This window comes from Dromiciops gliroides, chromosome 4, assembly GCF_019393635.1.
Source record: "Dromiciops gliroides isolate mDroGli1 chromosome 4, mDroGli1.pri, whole genome shotgun sequence".
NCBI classification, from domain to species: domain Eukaryota; kingdom Metazoa; phylum Chordata; class Mammalia; order Microbiotheria; family Microbiotheriidae; genus Dromiciops; species Dromiciops gliroides.
The window spans coordinates 62,728,969-62,745,278 of record NC_057864.1 but is presented as its reverse complement, the minus strand read 5'-3'; the positions used below and the strand labels follow the sequence as shown (position 1 = coordinate 62,745,278).

At 38.2% G+C, this 16,310-nt stretch overlaps 1 protein-coding gene across 1 annotated transcript in view; it reads right to left on the bottom strand.

Annotated features, from left to right (window-relative positions):
* Positions 1 to 15,586, bottom strand: part of MROH9 (maestro heat like repeat family member 9) — an 81,518-nt gene extending 65,932 nt beyond the window's left edge. The window contains 2 exon segments of the mRNA XM_044003119.1: positions 9,744 to 9,787; positions 15,522 to 15,586. The gene's annotated coding sequence lies outside the window, so the exon portion shown is untranslated.
* Between the last annotated feature and the right edge of the window lie 724 nt (positions 15,587 to 16,310).

The window sequence follows — 16,310 nt, the reverse complement described above, 5'->3', positions numbered from 1 at the left end:
CCAGTGCTTTATCCACTGTACCAACTAGCTGCCCCCATATTATTTATATTGTAATAAGCAGGTACTGGTTACCATGAATGAATCATGAATTTTAAAGAGAGTAGAAGGAAGTTGGGGGGAAAACTGGGATAGGGAGGTAGAGTTTTGCCCAGAGAGCCACCTCATGCCTAGGCATCTGTCCCTGGGATCAGTTCCACTAAGCACCTTCTTGGTTTGTTCCACTTTTGACACACACACATGCTTTGCAAAGTTTGAGTTTTTCCCAGTTGTTCCCATTTGTTCCAATAGCCCTTGGTATCAGGGAAGGAATCAGGGTGTTTGTCCCTCAGTTGAGGACAACCTGCCTATCTTCACACAGCACCTTGAAGTTTGCAGCTCAGAATAATATATGTTTTTCCCTAACTGAAATACTGTAGAATATATGGAACCAACCAGACCAAAAAGAGGAGACAAAATGCACCATCTTCAACAAGCAAATATAATAAATGCTTTTTGTGTTGTTTTTGAAATTTATCTACCTAATCCAGTGATTTTGTTGAACATAACTCACAATGTGTTTGCATTATTCATTTGCACTTGAAATCTGACTTTCTTGCAAAAATAGGTTTTTTTTGGGGGGGGGGCAGCTAGGTGGTGCAATAGATAGAGCACCAGCCCTGGAGTCTGGAGGACCTGAGTTCAAATCCAGCCTCTGATACTTACTAGCTATGTGACCCTGGGCAAATCACTTAACCCTGACTGATTAAAAAAACAAACAAAGACAAAACTGAGATTTTTTATTTTTTATATAATTATCTTAATATAATTTGTAAGGGCATTTTTACCTTGGCATTTTTCCTTTAAGATATTCACATACATCTCAGAAAAATCTTATTTGGCTCTAAAGTTGTGGTTTGGCCATTTATGCACTAAGAGATTTGAACAAAGCACTATAGGTCCATAAGCTCAAGACTTAGATAAAAAAACTAAGCTGGACCTAAAAGAATTCAGATTGGAGTCAAAGGAGGAAATTATTTTTTTTTAATGAAAACAAATATAACTTATTTTTAAATTGCAATTATTTTTGATCATAGACCTTGGATTCAAAGGAGTTAGAAGAGAGCTCAAAGATCAAATAGTCCCAAACTTTCTCATCTCTATTACAAATCTCCTCCCTTAAATTCCTGAGAAAGTATACTTCAGGTTTTGCTTTAAAACTGCCAGTGTCAGGGAACTCAGTACCTTTGGAGGTAGTCCATTTAATTTTTTTAATTTAATTTTTTGCACACTTCTAATTGCTGATGAGTTCTTCCCTACACTGAAATAAAATCTGACTCTCTATGGCTTCCACACATTGGTTTTAGTTATTAATTTAATATATCAAATTAATATTAATGAAATTAAAACATTGAATAAATTAAATTGAACAGTCAAATAATTAAATCTTGATATGTTAATTAATATTAGGCTAAATGAATATATCTACCCTTTTATATGATATAGCCCTTTAAATATTTGAAGATAGTCTATGTCCCCTTTAAATCCTCTTTCTTCCCAAGAAATATTTTTAGGTCTTCAAACTATTTTTCTTCAGAAAGTTATGAATTTTCTTACCATCATGGTTCCTCTTCTCTGTAATTGCTCTGGTTTTTCAATCTCAAGTGTGGGCCAAGAACTAAACACAATATTCTAAATGTGGTATGGTCATGGAAGAGTATAGTAGACTATGTCATATCCCTATACTTTATGTTTTTGGTTTTTTTTGCGGGGCAATGGGGGTTAAGTGACTTGCCTAAGGTCACACAGCTAGTAAGTGTCAAGTGTCTGAGGTCGGATTTGAACTCAGGTCCTCCTGAGTCCAGGGCCAGTGCTTTATCCACCTAGCTGCCCCTTGTTTTTTTGTTTTTGTTTTGTTTTTGCTCCTATACTTTAAATAATGAGAATTAATATCACATCATTTATTTTGATTGCCACCTCATATGTTTGACTTATATTGGGTTTTCAGCTAACAAACTTTAGAATTTTTTTTAACACATCCAATCATAACCCTCTCCTTATCCTCAGCACACATAAAGAAATGCTCATTTAGACATGTGTGATTAATTTTTCTTTAACTCAAGTGTAGGACATTATGCTTATTCCTATTAAATCTGAGGATCAGTGGAATCAGCTTGAACTAGGCAACTGTTAATTTCCGTTGTGGACATTTACATCTTGTTTTTGTTTTTTGTTTGTTTTTGTTTTTGTTTTTTGCAGGGCAATGAGGGTTAAGTGACTTGCCCAGGGTCATACAACTAGTTAAGTGTCAAGTGTCTCAGGCCGGACTTGAACTCAGGTCCTCCTGAATCCAGGGCCAGTGCTTTATCCACTGCGCCACCTAGCTGCCCCTCATTTACATCTTAGAAATAGACAAACTTGGCAGTGGGTGGATGGAGCCAAGATGGTGAAGGAAAGACAATGACTTGCCTGAGCTATCCCCAAGACCCCTCCAAATAACTTCAAATAATGCCATAAGACAATTCTTGGAGTAGCAGAACCCACAAAAGGACAGAGTGAAATCATTTTCTGGCCAAAGACAACTTAGAAGGTTGACAGGAAAAGTCTGTTGTACCAGGGTGAGAGAGAAGTGCAGCCCAGCACAGGCCACGCCAGAAAAGACCCAACCCTAGCACAGACCCAACCCCAGTGCAGACCCAGCCCCAGTGAACCACGAGCAGGCCTCGGGAACCTCTCAATCAGTGGGGGCAGCAACTGCTTTTGGAACTCAGCCCACATAGGGTAAGAGGGTCAAACAATTGGCCAGAAGGAGATTATAGGACTCTCTTTGCTAGCACTGAGGCAGGACTATGTTGTTTTGCCCATACTCAGATCCAGGTCACAGTCACGGGTAGTGGTCTCAGGTTGGGGAGGAGCACAAGCACACAAGAGCTTGCAGCCACACTAGAGCAGGATTCTGTTCATAATTTCAGGGCAGAAAAGCAGGCCTGTACTTACTTGCAGACTAGAGCACAGGCCAGGAGAATGGTGAACATACCTCTCCTTAAACCATACCACCTGGGAAGAACTAAGGACATATAAATTCCTAGAAGTATTCTGAAAACAGCTGTTCAAGCCCCCTGAAGCTTGGTATAGTGCACCCTCCACCCTTGAAGCAGTGGCCCACTGTAACAAATAATTAAAAGTAAAGAAATAAGGTGGGAAAATGAGCAAACAGGAAAAAAAAGTTAACCATAGAAAGTTTCTATGATGACCCTCAGAAGAAGATAACAAAGTCAAAGCTCCTACATCCAAAGCTTCCAAGAAAAGTATGAATTGGTCTTAGCCCATAGAAGCTCTCACAAAGGACCTTGAAAATAAAGTAAGAGAGGTAGAGGGAAAAATGGAAAGAGAAATGAGAGTGATACAAGAAAATCATGAAAAAAAGTCAACAGCTTGCTAAAGGAGACACAAAAAAAATACTGAAGAAAATAACACGTTAAAAAACAGACTCAGCCAAATGGTAAGGGAAGTACAACAAGCCAACGAGGAAAAGAATGACTTGAAAAGCCAAATTTGCCAAATGGAAAAGGAGGTACAAAAGCTCTCTGAAGAAAATAACTCCTTAAAAATTAGGATCGATCAAATGGAAGCTAATTACTTTATGAGAAATCATGACACAATAAAGCAAAACCAAAAGAATGAAAAAAAATAGAAGGCAATGTGAAATATCGCATTGGAAAAATGACTGACTTAGAAAATAGATCCAGGAGAAATTATTTGAAAATTATTGGACTACCTAAAAGCCATGATTAAAAAAAAAAGCCTAGACATCATCTTCCAAGAAATTATAAGGGAAAATTGCCCTGATATTCTAGAACCAGAAGGCAAAATAGAAATTGAAAGAATCCACTGATCACTTCCTGAAAGAGATCCCAAAATGAAAACTTCCATTAATATTATAGCCTAATTCCAAAACTCTCAGGTCAAGGAGAAAATATGGCAAGCAGCCAGAAAGAAGCAATTCAAGTACTGTTGAGCCACAGTCAGGATAAAACAAGATCTAGCAGCTTCTACATTAAAGCATCAGAGGGCTTGGAATATGATATTCCAGAGGGCAAAGGAAATGGAATTACAACCCAAATCACCTACCCAGTAAAACTGATTATAATCTTTCAGGGGAAAAATGAGAATTCAATGAAAGAGAGGACTTTCAGGCATTCTTGATGAAAAGACCTGAGATGAATAGAAAATTTGACCTTCAAATACAAGACTCTAGAGAAGCATAAGAAGATAAACAGGAAAAAAGAAATAATAAGGGCTATTAAAAGGTTAAACTTTTTACATTCCTACATGGGAAGATGATACTTGTAACTCATAAGAACTTTCTTATTTTATTAGGGCAGCTGGATGGAGTATATTTAGACAGAGAGCACAGGTGTGAGTTGAATATGAAGGGATAATATCTTTTAAAAATAAAATTAAGGGGTGAGAGAAGAATCTACTGAGAGACAGGGAAAGGGAGAGGTGGAAAGGGATAAAGTATCTCACATAAAAGAAACAAGAAAAAGCTTATACAGTGGAAGGGAAGATGGGGTTGGTGCTGGGAAATGAGTGAACCTTTCATCAGAATTTGCTCAAAGAGGGAATAACATACACATTCAATTGGGTATAGTAATCTGTCTTACCTTAAAGGAAAGTAGGAGGGGAAGGGGATAAGGGGGATGATAGATAGAAGGAAGGGCAGATTGGAGGAGAAGGCAGTCAGACGCAAAAGACCCTTGGTGAGGGAAAGGGTGAAAGAAAATGGAAAATATAGTAAATGTCATGGAGAAGGAATAGAATGGAGGGAAATACAGTTAGCAATAGTAATGGTGAAAAAAATTTTAAAGCAAGTTTGTTTGACAGACCTCAGTTTTCAAACACATAGAGAGCTGAGTCAAATTTGTTAAAATAAGGGCCATTCCCCAATTAATGGATGACCAAAAGATATGAAGTTTTCAGATGAAATAATCAAAGATACCTATATAGCCATATGAAAAAAATGCTCTAACTCACTATTGATTGGAGAGATGCAGGTCAAAACAATTCTGGGGTACTACCTCACACCTATTGGATTGGATAATAGGACAGAAGAGGGAAATGACAAATGTCATAGGGGATATGGGAAAATGAGACATTAATGCACTCTTTTTTGTTTTGTTTATTTTTTGTTTTTGTTTTTTGTTGTTGTTGTTTTTTTTAGTGAGGCAATTGGGGTTAAGTGACTTGCCCAGGGTCACACAGCTAGTAAGTGTTAAGTGTCTGAGGCCGGATTTGAACTCAGGTCCTCCTGACTCCAGGGCCGGTGCTCTATCCACTGCGCCACCTAGTTGCCCCATTAATGCACTCTTGATGAAGTTGTAAACTGATTCAAACATTCCATAGAGCAATCTGGAACTATGGCCAAAGGGCTATAAAACCATGCATACTCCTTGACCTAGTAATACCACTACTGGGTTGGTATCCAAAAAGATAAAAAACAAAAAGTTGAATTTGAAATTGAAGAGATACCCATCAATTTGGAAATGGCTGAACAAATTGTGGGATGAGATTATGATGGAACACTATTGTGCTATGAGAAATGGTGAGCAGGATACTAGCAGAAAAACCTGGAAAGACTTACATGAGCTGATGCAAAGTGTATACAAAGTAACGGCAATATTGTAAGATGAGTAGCTATGAATAACTTAGGTATTTTCAGCAATACAGTGATCCAAGACAACTTTAAAGGATTTACAAAAAATGAAATCCAATAGTAATATATTTTGCCCTGAGGGAAAGTGGGAGGGGAAGGGGATAAGTGGGGGGGGGAGGAAGGTAAAGGAAGGGAGGGTGGATTGGGGGAGGGGGCAGGAAAAAGCAAAACACTTTTGAGGAGGGATAGGGTGAAAGAAGATAGAAAATAGAGTATATCTGAATACATATTGAAGTATAATTTTGTTAGTTCCTCTTTCTAAAGTTATTTTGTTTATCTTCTTTCACAACCTTATTAATGTGAAGACTTTTTGCATGACTACACATGTATGACTTATATTGAATTGCTTGATTTCTTAGGAAGGGTTGAGGAGGGAGGGAGGAAGAAAATTCAGAACACACAGTTTTAAAAAACCAATGTGGGGGCAGCTAGATGGCACAGTGGATAAAGCATCAGTCCTGGATTCAAGAGGACTTGAGTTCAAATTTGACCTCAAACACTTAACACTAGCTATGTGATTCTGGGGAAGTCACTTAACCCTCATTACCCTGCAAAAAAAAAATCAATGTGAAAAAAATCTGGTTTTTTTACATGTAATTTGGGGGAAAATTCTAAATAAAAACTAAAAATAAAACAAAAGAACCACCCCCCAAAAAAATACACACACTGCAATCCATCTCCAGAGAAAGAACTGATAGTATCTGAATACAGATTGAAGCACAATGTTTTAGTTCCTTTTTCTTAAGTTTTTTTTTTCTGTTTTCTTTCACTGACTAATGTGGAAATGTTTTGCATGACTACACCTGTTTAACTTACATTGAATTTCTTCTGTTCTTCAGCAGGGTGGGGAAGGAGGGAGGAAGAGAATTTGTGTTTTTAAAGCACAAAGTTTTAAAAATCAATGTTAAAAATGTTTTTATGTGTAATTTGAGAACAAATAAAATTCTAAAGAAATGGAAAAAATAAAATAAAATAAGAAAAAAAGAAACAGGCAATCTCCAAATTAGGGCTTTATTTAGTGTTTTGTTGATTGCTTCGAATTAAGAAAGTGATGGAGATGTTAGAGATGCAGATCAAACTTAAAAGCATGTTGTGTATACATTTTTTTTGGAGAAGTCTATTGTTTTGTTTTGGTTTTTTGGTGAGGCAGTTGGGGTTAAGTGACTTGCCCAGGGTCACACAGCTAGTAAGTGTTAAGTGTCTGAAGCCGGATTGAAACTCAGGTCCTCCTGAATCCAGGGCCGGTGCTCTATCAACTGTACCACCTAGCTGCCCCTCAGAGAAGTCTATTGTTAAAGATTTATCAGCATGCCCCTGATCTGTATTCTTCCCTCTCCTTTCCTTCAGTCACTGGAACTAGATGTAGCTAATGAGCTGTCAGCATGTATGAGAGTCCAGGTAAGAAAAAAAAAATGTTTTTATGCCTCATATGAAATGAAAAATTATCACATACCTGGAATTTATTGCCAAGATTATAGTCTGCTGACTTAGCAGTTTACAGAAAGTCTCCCATATATCACTATTTACATTTTCCTGTAAATTGCAGAAAAAAGTCAAATTAAATAACTGCATTGGTTACCACACAAAGAACATCTATTTTTTTTTTCCTTTCTTAGAGGCTGTTGAGACAGCATCCTTACCTGTAAATTGACTAGAAAGGCAAGTCATCTTACCTCTCTGAGACATAGTTTGCTGATCTATAAAATGGGAAACACAATAGTATTTATGGTATGTATGCCTTAGGGTTATTATAATGCCCATATGAGTTAATAGGTATAAAACACTTTGTAGTTATATAAATCTCTTATTGTTGTTGTTAAAAGAATTGATGCCTACATACCATTTTAAGGTTTGCAAGGCATTTTCTTCAGAATAACCTTGGAAGACAGGTATACTGGATTATACTGGACTTGGAGTCATTAAGAACTGAGTTCCAACCCTGCCTCTGATACTTAATACCTGTGTGACTCTGGACGAGTCTCTTTACTACTGGCAGTCTCAGTAAAATTGGTGGTCATAACTGTAATACCGTCTACTATTACAATGTTGTTGAGAGGCTGAAATGAGATGTAAACCTTAAAGTACAATGTGGACTTAAGTTATAATCCTCCCCCACTTTACATATGAGAAAACCAAGGAGCAGGATTACATAACATGAAGGGATCTCCGGCTGATCTCTGCACTCAGGTTTTCCTGACTCCTGGAAGAGAACTCTATTCAGTATGAAAAGAAACTCGAATGTGAATCAAGTAAAATTCCAGCCTGGTTGACAAGAAATCCACCGGGATCCTAGGTGCTAGAGAACCCCCAAAGTGAAATATGAGATGCCATCTCTCCATCAAGGAATTTCAAATCTTGTTGAGGAGGCAAGATCTGCACAGATGAAATAGAGAACAATACTATTCAGCAAATAAGAAAGTGCTAAATTATATGGTTTGGGGATTATATGTACTACAAGATGGATGGGAGGCTACATTGTTTTCTAGGAAGCAAATCTGTTACTTTCAATTCATTTTCATACAGTAAACATTCATTATGGAGCTATGATGTCCAATCAGTCCACAAATGTTTATTAGACACCTACTATGCCAGATACTATATGAATATCTGGAAATACAAAAAGAACAATGAGACAGCCCCAACCCTCAAGGAACTTACATTCTATAAGATATAGGTAGGAAGAACATATAGACACTTAAGTAGTACACTAGTTGTGTAGCCTTGGACATGTCACTTAACCTAGAGAAAGACAGACAGAGAGACAGAGAGACACGGAGAGAGATTGGTCAAAACTTGAGGGGGCAGTAGAGTCTGGGAGGGGTAGTGTTTAAGGCTAGAAGAGTCCTAGATATGTTTAAAGGCATCAGGAAATGAGCCAATACATAGGGAAGCACTGTTCTAGAAATATATATGAAAAATTCCTTACTTCCAAGGCATTCACATTCTTCTGTGATACTACAGACAGACAGATAACCACTAGTGGGAATCAAAAAAGGCTTCCCTATGCATGTGTAGTACTGAACCTTGAAAAAAAAAAAGCCTAGGCATTCTAAGATGTGGAGTGAGGAAGGAGCACATTCTAGGCTTGCAGTATGACCTGTGCAAAGGTTCAGTAATAGGAGGTGGGAAGTAAAATGCTAAATTTGAGAAACCACTAGTAAGCCATTTGATTGGAATGTCGAGCGTATGACAATACTTTAGAATGAGTGTAGAAAGATTAGCCGTAGCCCAAGTGTAAATGGTTTCAAATGTCATGTTCCTGAAGGTTCTTAAGTGGGAGAGTGGAGTGGTCTGGTCAAATATGCTTTAGAAAGCCCTTTGAAGGCTGTGTGGAGGTTGGATTAAAGATGGATCCACCCACCTGCCTTCTGTTATAGCCAAGAAGCCAAGGGCCCCAAGCGGAAAGGGTGAGGTGGAATGCTAACCCCAAACTTGCAGATTGAAGTCTTGGTTGGGCATTTCTTACTTAAAACTTTTTCGGGGCAGCTAGGTGGCACAGTGGATAGAGCACTAGCCCTGGAGTCAGGAGGACCTGAGTTCAAATCTGACCTCAGACACTTAACACTTACTGGCTGTGTGACCCTGGGCAAGTCACTTAACCCCAATTGCCTCACTAAAAAAAAACAAAAACAAAAACAAAACAAAAAAAAACCCTTTTTCTACTTCCTCTAGTTTTCCTTATTCTTTCCATTGGGGGGGGGTGAATGTGGGCTAGCAGGGGTCAAGGTCATTGTCCAGGATGGGAGAGGAGCCTGAGCAGTTGCATTAGAGAGGGAGAGAAGAGGTGGATGTCGTATAGAGCCAAAGGCTCTTTTTTCCTCATATATTTTCTCTCTATGTCTAAGTTTATGTCTAAGTCTACATCTACTTCTATGTCTATATCAATGTCTGTGTCTACATCTACGTCTCTCTCTCCATCTCTCTATATACATGAGGAAGACATTAAATACTGATTATGGGAACCCTGTTCTAAGACAAGAGCAAATTCTGTTCTGCCATATATTTTTCAAACAATTCCTGAAAATGCAGTATTCCACAAAAATTTACTTACCATGTGACGCCATTTCACACTGGCCTGCAAAGAGTGGAGATTGGCTGGTAAGGAGGAAAGAAAGGAACCATAGTTAAAGTTGGAAGAGTCCAGATCATTGAGAATAATAAAAGATTATCACAAAGTTAGAGTAAATCTCATTTTTAAAACTGTTAAGTTCTCTGTATCAGTGATGACTTTCTTTTTCAAAGAAATGTTTGGTTGAAAGAGATAATGTCCCTTTAAAAGAAAGTAGTTTGTATTTGAGTCAATTTTCTTGCTTTTTGGGGGGAGATTTGAGTAAATTATTTCTGCCTTAAAAGTTCGTATTATAATGTAGGTATTGCCTAATATAGTCAGCCCCTGGAATGCTATTAGGAAGAGAGGGTGTTTTTCTTTCCTTTGAGGATGGAAAACCTCCTCCTTTCTGAGTGGGGTGGGGAGGGGGAAACATTTCAGGTTTTTGCACTGTTGAAGCCAAGATACTCCAACATGATTATACTATTTCTCTTTTGTATTCTGACAAATTTGGGGAAAGAAGCAAGAGAAAACTAGGGAAGGTAGGATGGTAAACAAGTCTTTTCTTTGATTAGCTTTGCACAGTCAGGGGTAGACACTATGATAGCCTACTCCTCATTCCACCACAATATTTGCCAGATCTTGACGTTGATACCCCTACAATCCCTTGCATCCATCCCTTTCTCTCCATTTATGTGGTCACCACCCTAGTTCAGGCCATTATCACTTCTCAGCTCAACTACTGAATTGAATTACTCTCCTTTGCCTTAAGTCTCTCTCAACTCCTCTCCATCATCTACAAAACTGCCAATGTTATTTTCCTAAAACACAGTTTATCCTTTTCTTCTCAATAAACTCTAATTTACCTCCTACCACCTCTAGAATCAAATATAAGCTCTTCTTGACATGTAAAGTCCTTCACAATCTGGCCTCAAGCTACCTTTTGGGCCCTCATATACAATATTCCTTTTCTCACACCCTTTACTTATCAGTCTGTCTTTCTTACTCTTCCTCATTCAAAGCAGACACTCCATTTCCCATCTCCAAGACTTTGTACTGGCTGATCCCAAATGACTCTCTCATCACCTCCACTTCCTGTATACCCTAACCACTTTTGAGATTCACTTCAAACATCACCTTTGCAAAAGACCCTTTCTGATTCCCTTAACTCCAAGTGGGCTTTCCACTGAAATTACCTTGTAGCCAATTTGTATATGTATATGTATATGTATATGTATATGTATATGTATATGTATATGTATATGTATATGTATATGTATATGTATATGTATATGTATATGTATATGTATATGTATATACACACAGATATGTACATATATACACACACACATATATGTATGTATGTGAGAGATGAAAGGGGCTTCTTCTCCTTCCCCCACAATTCTCTTCATTTTCCTGCTGAGTTAGCAGAGGTTTTCTAAACTTAGATAACAAAGAATCGTAAAATCTCAGCATCTGGTTGTCCCACAGGGTGGGGGCAGCAGTGGTGCCACATGGGCGGGGGTGTAGTGGGGGTGGTCTACATGTTTATAAGTGTTGCAAGAATGTGAATCTGGAATAACCTGATAGGCGAACCAGGTGAGGGACTTTGTGTTAGATCTAGAATAAAAAAGGAAGTTTGCTGTGGCAAAGCATGCCACTCTTCTAGAGTATACGCCCTTTCTCGCAAGATCATAATAAAATGGTCTTCCTTCTTTGCAGCAGACTGGGAGTCATGCCTCAGTTTACCTGTTTCTAACATATGTATGTATGTTCAAATTGTCTTCTTGGAAAGAAAATAAGCTCATTGGAGACAGATACTGTTTCGTGGTTATTTTTTGTGTTCCCAGGTTCAGTCATGTCTTACTTTTCATAATCCCATTTGGGGTTTTCTTGGCAAAGATGCTGGAATAGTTTGCCATTTCCTTCTCCAGCTCATTTTACAGATGAAGAAACTTAGACAAATAGGACTAAGTGACTTGCTCAAGGTCATAGATAGTAAGTGTCTGAGGCCAGATTTGAACCCAAAAAGAGTCTTCCCAATTCTAGGATCAGTGCTCTATGCATTGTGCCACTTAGCTGCCCTCCATTTGATGGTACTATATCCTTTTTTTTTGTTTTTTGGTGAGGCAATTGGAGTTAAGTGACTTGCCCAGGGTCACACAGCTAGTGAGTGTGAAGTTTTTTAGTTCGGATTTGAACTCAGGTCCTCCAGAATCCAGGGCTGGTGCTCTATCCACTGTGCCACCTAGCTGCCCCGATGGTGCTATAACCTAATTACAAGTTCGATAGTTTTAAGTTCAACCTTTTATACTGTCAACTTAAAAGTCTTTTTTTCTTGTTTGATTAGATCTGTGATTTCATCAGTAGGAACTTCCTCTACCTGTATTGATGAAATCACATCATAGTATGTAATTTATAGTCTTTAGAGAGTATTCTGGGGCATTGAAGTATTTACATTCTTCTAGCCAGTATAGACCATGGGCCAGAGGCAGGAAGGCATTAAACCAAGACCAATTCTCTATACACTATATTATGCTGCTTCTCAAAAATTTTATTTATGACAATGAATATTGAAAGGTTACATATTCTGTCCCATTTAAATGTGTGAAATTAGTAGTCACTTCATACTTTTCTACCTCACAGGGTCACTCCGAGAAAAGCATTTTGTAAATGTTGAAGTATTAAATTAATGTCTGCTATTGTCATTGTTGGAGCTAGAGAAAGGTAGATCCCACAGTGGATAGCATGCTGGAGTTAGGAAGACCTGAGTTCAAATCTAGCAGGGCAAATCACTTAACTCCTGTGTGGCTCAGATTTTTCATCTATAAAATTCAGATGATAATAGCAGCTACCCCCCTGCCCCCCGGGTTTTTGTGAAGATCAAATGCAATAATGCAACATGCTTTGTAAACCTTTAAGGTTTATATAAATGCTAGGTATTAGTAGTATTTGTTTTGAATTCATCATTCAAAATGTAGTGATTCAATTAAGAAAAAGGAACCTGTTATGTGGGCAAGATGACACTAGGTGGCACTGATGACAATTAGATGATACTAGGTGGCTTTTCCTTGCCGCATGGTCCATGTAATAATTTATGAATCTAATTATGTTTTACTAAGGTAAAATATGAGTACACCTGTTCTATCTTTTCTTTTTCCATAAAGGCATTTACTTTTCGCCAGATATCCCGGTGGAGTAGAAATAGGGACTTCCTCAAACAATACTGTCAAACAAGAGCTATAATTACTCATTAATAGCAGCTTCTCCTAATCTGTATGAGACCAGATGCTTTGCTTCCCTCCCCCCTCTCCCCCACACTCCCTTACCTACTAATGAACTAAAATAAGCAAGTCTCCAACTGGGAACTCCTGGTCTTCTAAGCATTACTGAGATTAGAGGCTACAGACCACTCCAAAATCAGATGGGTAGTCTCTAAGGTCTCCTACCACTTTGGGCAGAAATATAATTAGTTCATCCTAGATTTCCTGTTGTGGAGCCCACTATAATCTCTTAAAAATAATTCAAGTCACTAGTCAGATTACCAATGGAAGGGCTTTTTGTTCTTGTGGACTTTCTGAATGAAAGTAGGACTTGATGATAACTCCTTCCTGCTGTGTGTCTACAGTTGTTCTCCTTACCCCATCCTACTCCCCAATTTCTACATTCCTCTAGTCCTATGTGTTTCCTAATCTCCTCTATTATGTAACCTTGTGTGGAGGAATATAGTCTTTGACAATTGCACAGTATTCTTTCCACTTTCTGCACATCTTTCCATGGGAATTAGTGACTGTCTTCCAGACTCATTGTTTTGTTAATTTATCCTATATCAAACACCCAAATATTTTTCTCAGGGAGCATCCATGACTGAAATATACAGCCCTATAAAGTAGTTAGACTATTAAGATAACTTTAGACAGTAGGTCAGATAATTCTTTGTGACAAAAAAAGTCTGCGTCTATACATTTGTATTTTTAAAGAAACAAATACCTACATACTATACAAATACTTCCACTATAATTCTTAGTCCTTCCCAGAAGTTTAACCTTAACTTTTGGGTTTATTTAGCATTTTTCTGGCTATAAATGTTCTATGATTCAGTTCAAATTCAATCATCAGGTGGCTATGGAAATACCTCCATACATGACCTCCATACATGAAGCTAAAAATGGAAGGTATCTAAGATACCTAAGAACATTGTATTTTTTAAAAATCTTTTACCCAGAAATATTTACTTCAAAAGATATAATAAAAAAGATATAATCACAAACATAAAACTTCCTCTCCCAGAACATGGGAGTCATAAACCCCAGCACTGTCAAAGTAAATTTATATTAGCTAGAAATCTAGATTCTGACCTAGTACTTGGCCCAGGCATCAAAGGGCAGGATACGATGGCGAATTCAATTTAACAAGCATGTTTAATGCCTGCAATGGACAGTTCTCTGTCCTAGGCACCAGAGATATGAATATAACTACAATTTAATACCTGCCTATAAGGAATTTGCACTCTAATAAGCCAAGTAAGGAGAGGTGAAGAGCATGTATATAGATAACTGTGATGTGAGGAGAAATATTATAGATAGAAAGGAGAGGTTCTGTAAAAATCTTATGAGAAATTTTAGGATTAAGTGATCACTTCAGCTGATGAAGCGGGGTGGAGGAATGAGGGAGAATAGAATGAAGACTTCAAGGGAATAAGATAGATGAATGAGTAACTGGCAAAGAGTAAAATGTAAATTTTTCTTTAACTTTATAACTTTTCTTTTTGTTCCTTTTTTTGCGGGGCAATGGGGGTTAAGTGACTTCCTCAGGGTCACACAGCTTGTAAGTGCCAAGTGTCTAAGGCTGGATTTGAACTCAGGTCTTCCTGAATCCAGGGCTGTTGCTTTATCCACTGCACCACCCCCTTTTTGTTCCTTTTTTTTTTAACCTTTGTTTTCCTGTAATGGTTAGTAGTAAAATATTGAAAAATACGGTTGGGATATTTTAAGGGAAAAGGAAGTAAGTTGTGCCTTCTCTTCTTAGATTGAAGTGGGAGGGTAGGTTCAAGAGGAGAGATGGTAGAAATAAAAAGCCAGATGGGGGTACGAAGGAGCAAAGCCCTGGGGCAAAATTCAGGATGGAGTCCTGGGTTATAGTAGGCTCAGATCTGAGTGATTTATCATAGTGGAATACTTTGGCAGCTAAAGGTTAATATGAAGGCACTGTACAGACTGGGTGGGGGAGAGCAAGAAGAGTAACAGTGCACTGGACCAGAAATGTGAGGTTTCTAAAGACCAATTTAAACTATTCTACAGTTTAGACAAGGGTCCTCATGGTTGGTAAGGCCAACAATTGTCCTGGGTCCACCGGGAGGCAGATTGTTGTATTTTCATTCCCTGTGGTATAACAGATTTAGCATCAGAGGGTAATGAGTTCATTTCCACCTTTCACTACTCCCAGGTGACCCTGGGGAAGTCACTTTCTCTACAATTCAGTTTACAGTTCAGTTTCCTCATCTATAAATGAGGGGCAGATACTGTTTTTTATTATTGTCAATGCATCTCCAACTCTTATTATAGGGTATTGTACATACCAGATGCTTAATAGATTTTTGTTCAGTTAAATGAACTAGATAATCTACAGATTCTTCCTAGTCCTGCAGTATCACTCCTTCTTTCATGGATACAAAAGACAGAGGGTGAAGAAGTCAGTGAGATCTCTGAAGAAGAACAGGGCCATTACTATCTGGGAGAGGGGATTAGTAATGTTTGGCATAATGGGAAAGATATCACTTACATATATCCATCAGTGCTAGGGCTTTGGAGTGAAGAGCAAGTCAATGTCTTTCCCTTACAACAGGCCTCTTCTGAATCAATCAAAACAACACCCTCAAGACTGTTGTCAGTTGGCATGGTAACCAGCTGGCCTTGGGATTCCATTCTGAAAGGCCCGTAACTGACTTCCTAGAATACTGATCAGTACGCCCATGACTGAGGCGGTCTACCTGATGCCTAGTTGTCATGAGACCCTGGTTCTCAGGCCTTTCAAAGGGATCTGCAGCACAGGAAATTATGTTCAGAGTTTCAACATTACAATTGTTGATTGGGGAGCTTTTAAATTCTGTCTTCTCTTTGAAATCTTTGACCAGAGGAAGTCATAGATGACCTAAAAAGACAACGAAAAATACAATCTTATTCCTAGCATTCCAATAACTTTTGTGTATTTCTGTCTGTCTTCTGTACTTAGCTGTATAATAAATAGTTGGTTTTTATGAGATGGTTAAAAGGCTAAAGATAAAAGATATTTCTCTTTTTCCCCTTTATCTATGAAGTTACTCTTTTGTTTTCATTGTTGTTGTGGTAGTGGTGGTGGTTTTATTTTGCTTTTGTTGTTTGTTTGTTTGGTGGTTTTTGTTTTTTTTTTTGGTGAGGCAATTGGGGTTAAGTGACTTGCCTAGGGTCCCACAGCTAGCAAGTGTTAAGTGTCTGAGGCCGGATTTGAATTCAGGTCCTCCTGAATCCAGGGCCGGTGCTCTATCCACTGCGCCACCTAGCTGCCCCTGTTGTTTTGTTTTAAAAAATTATT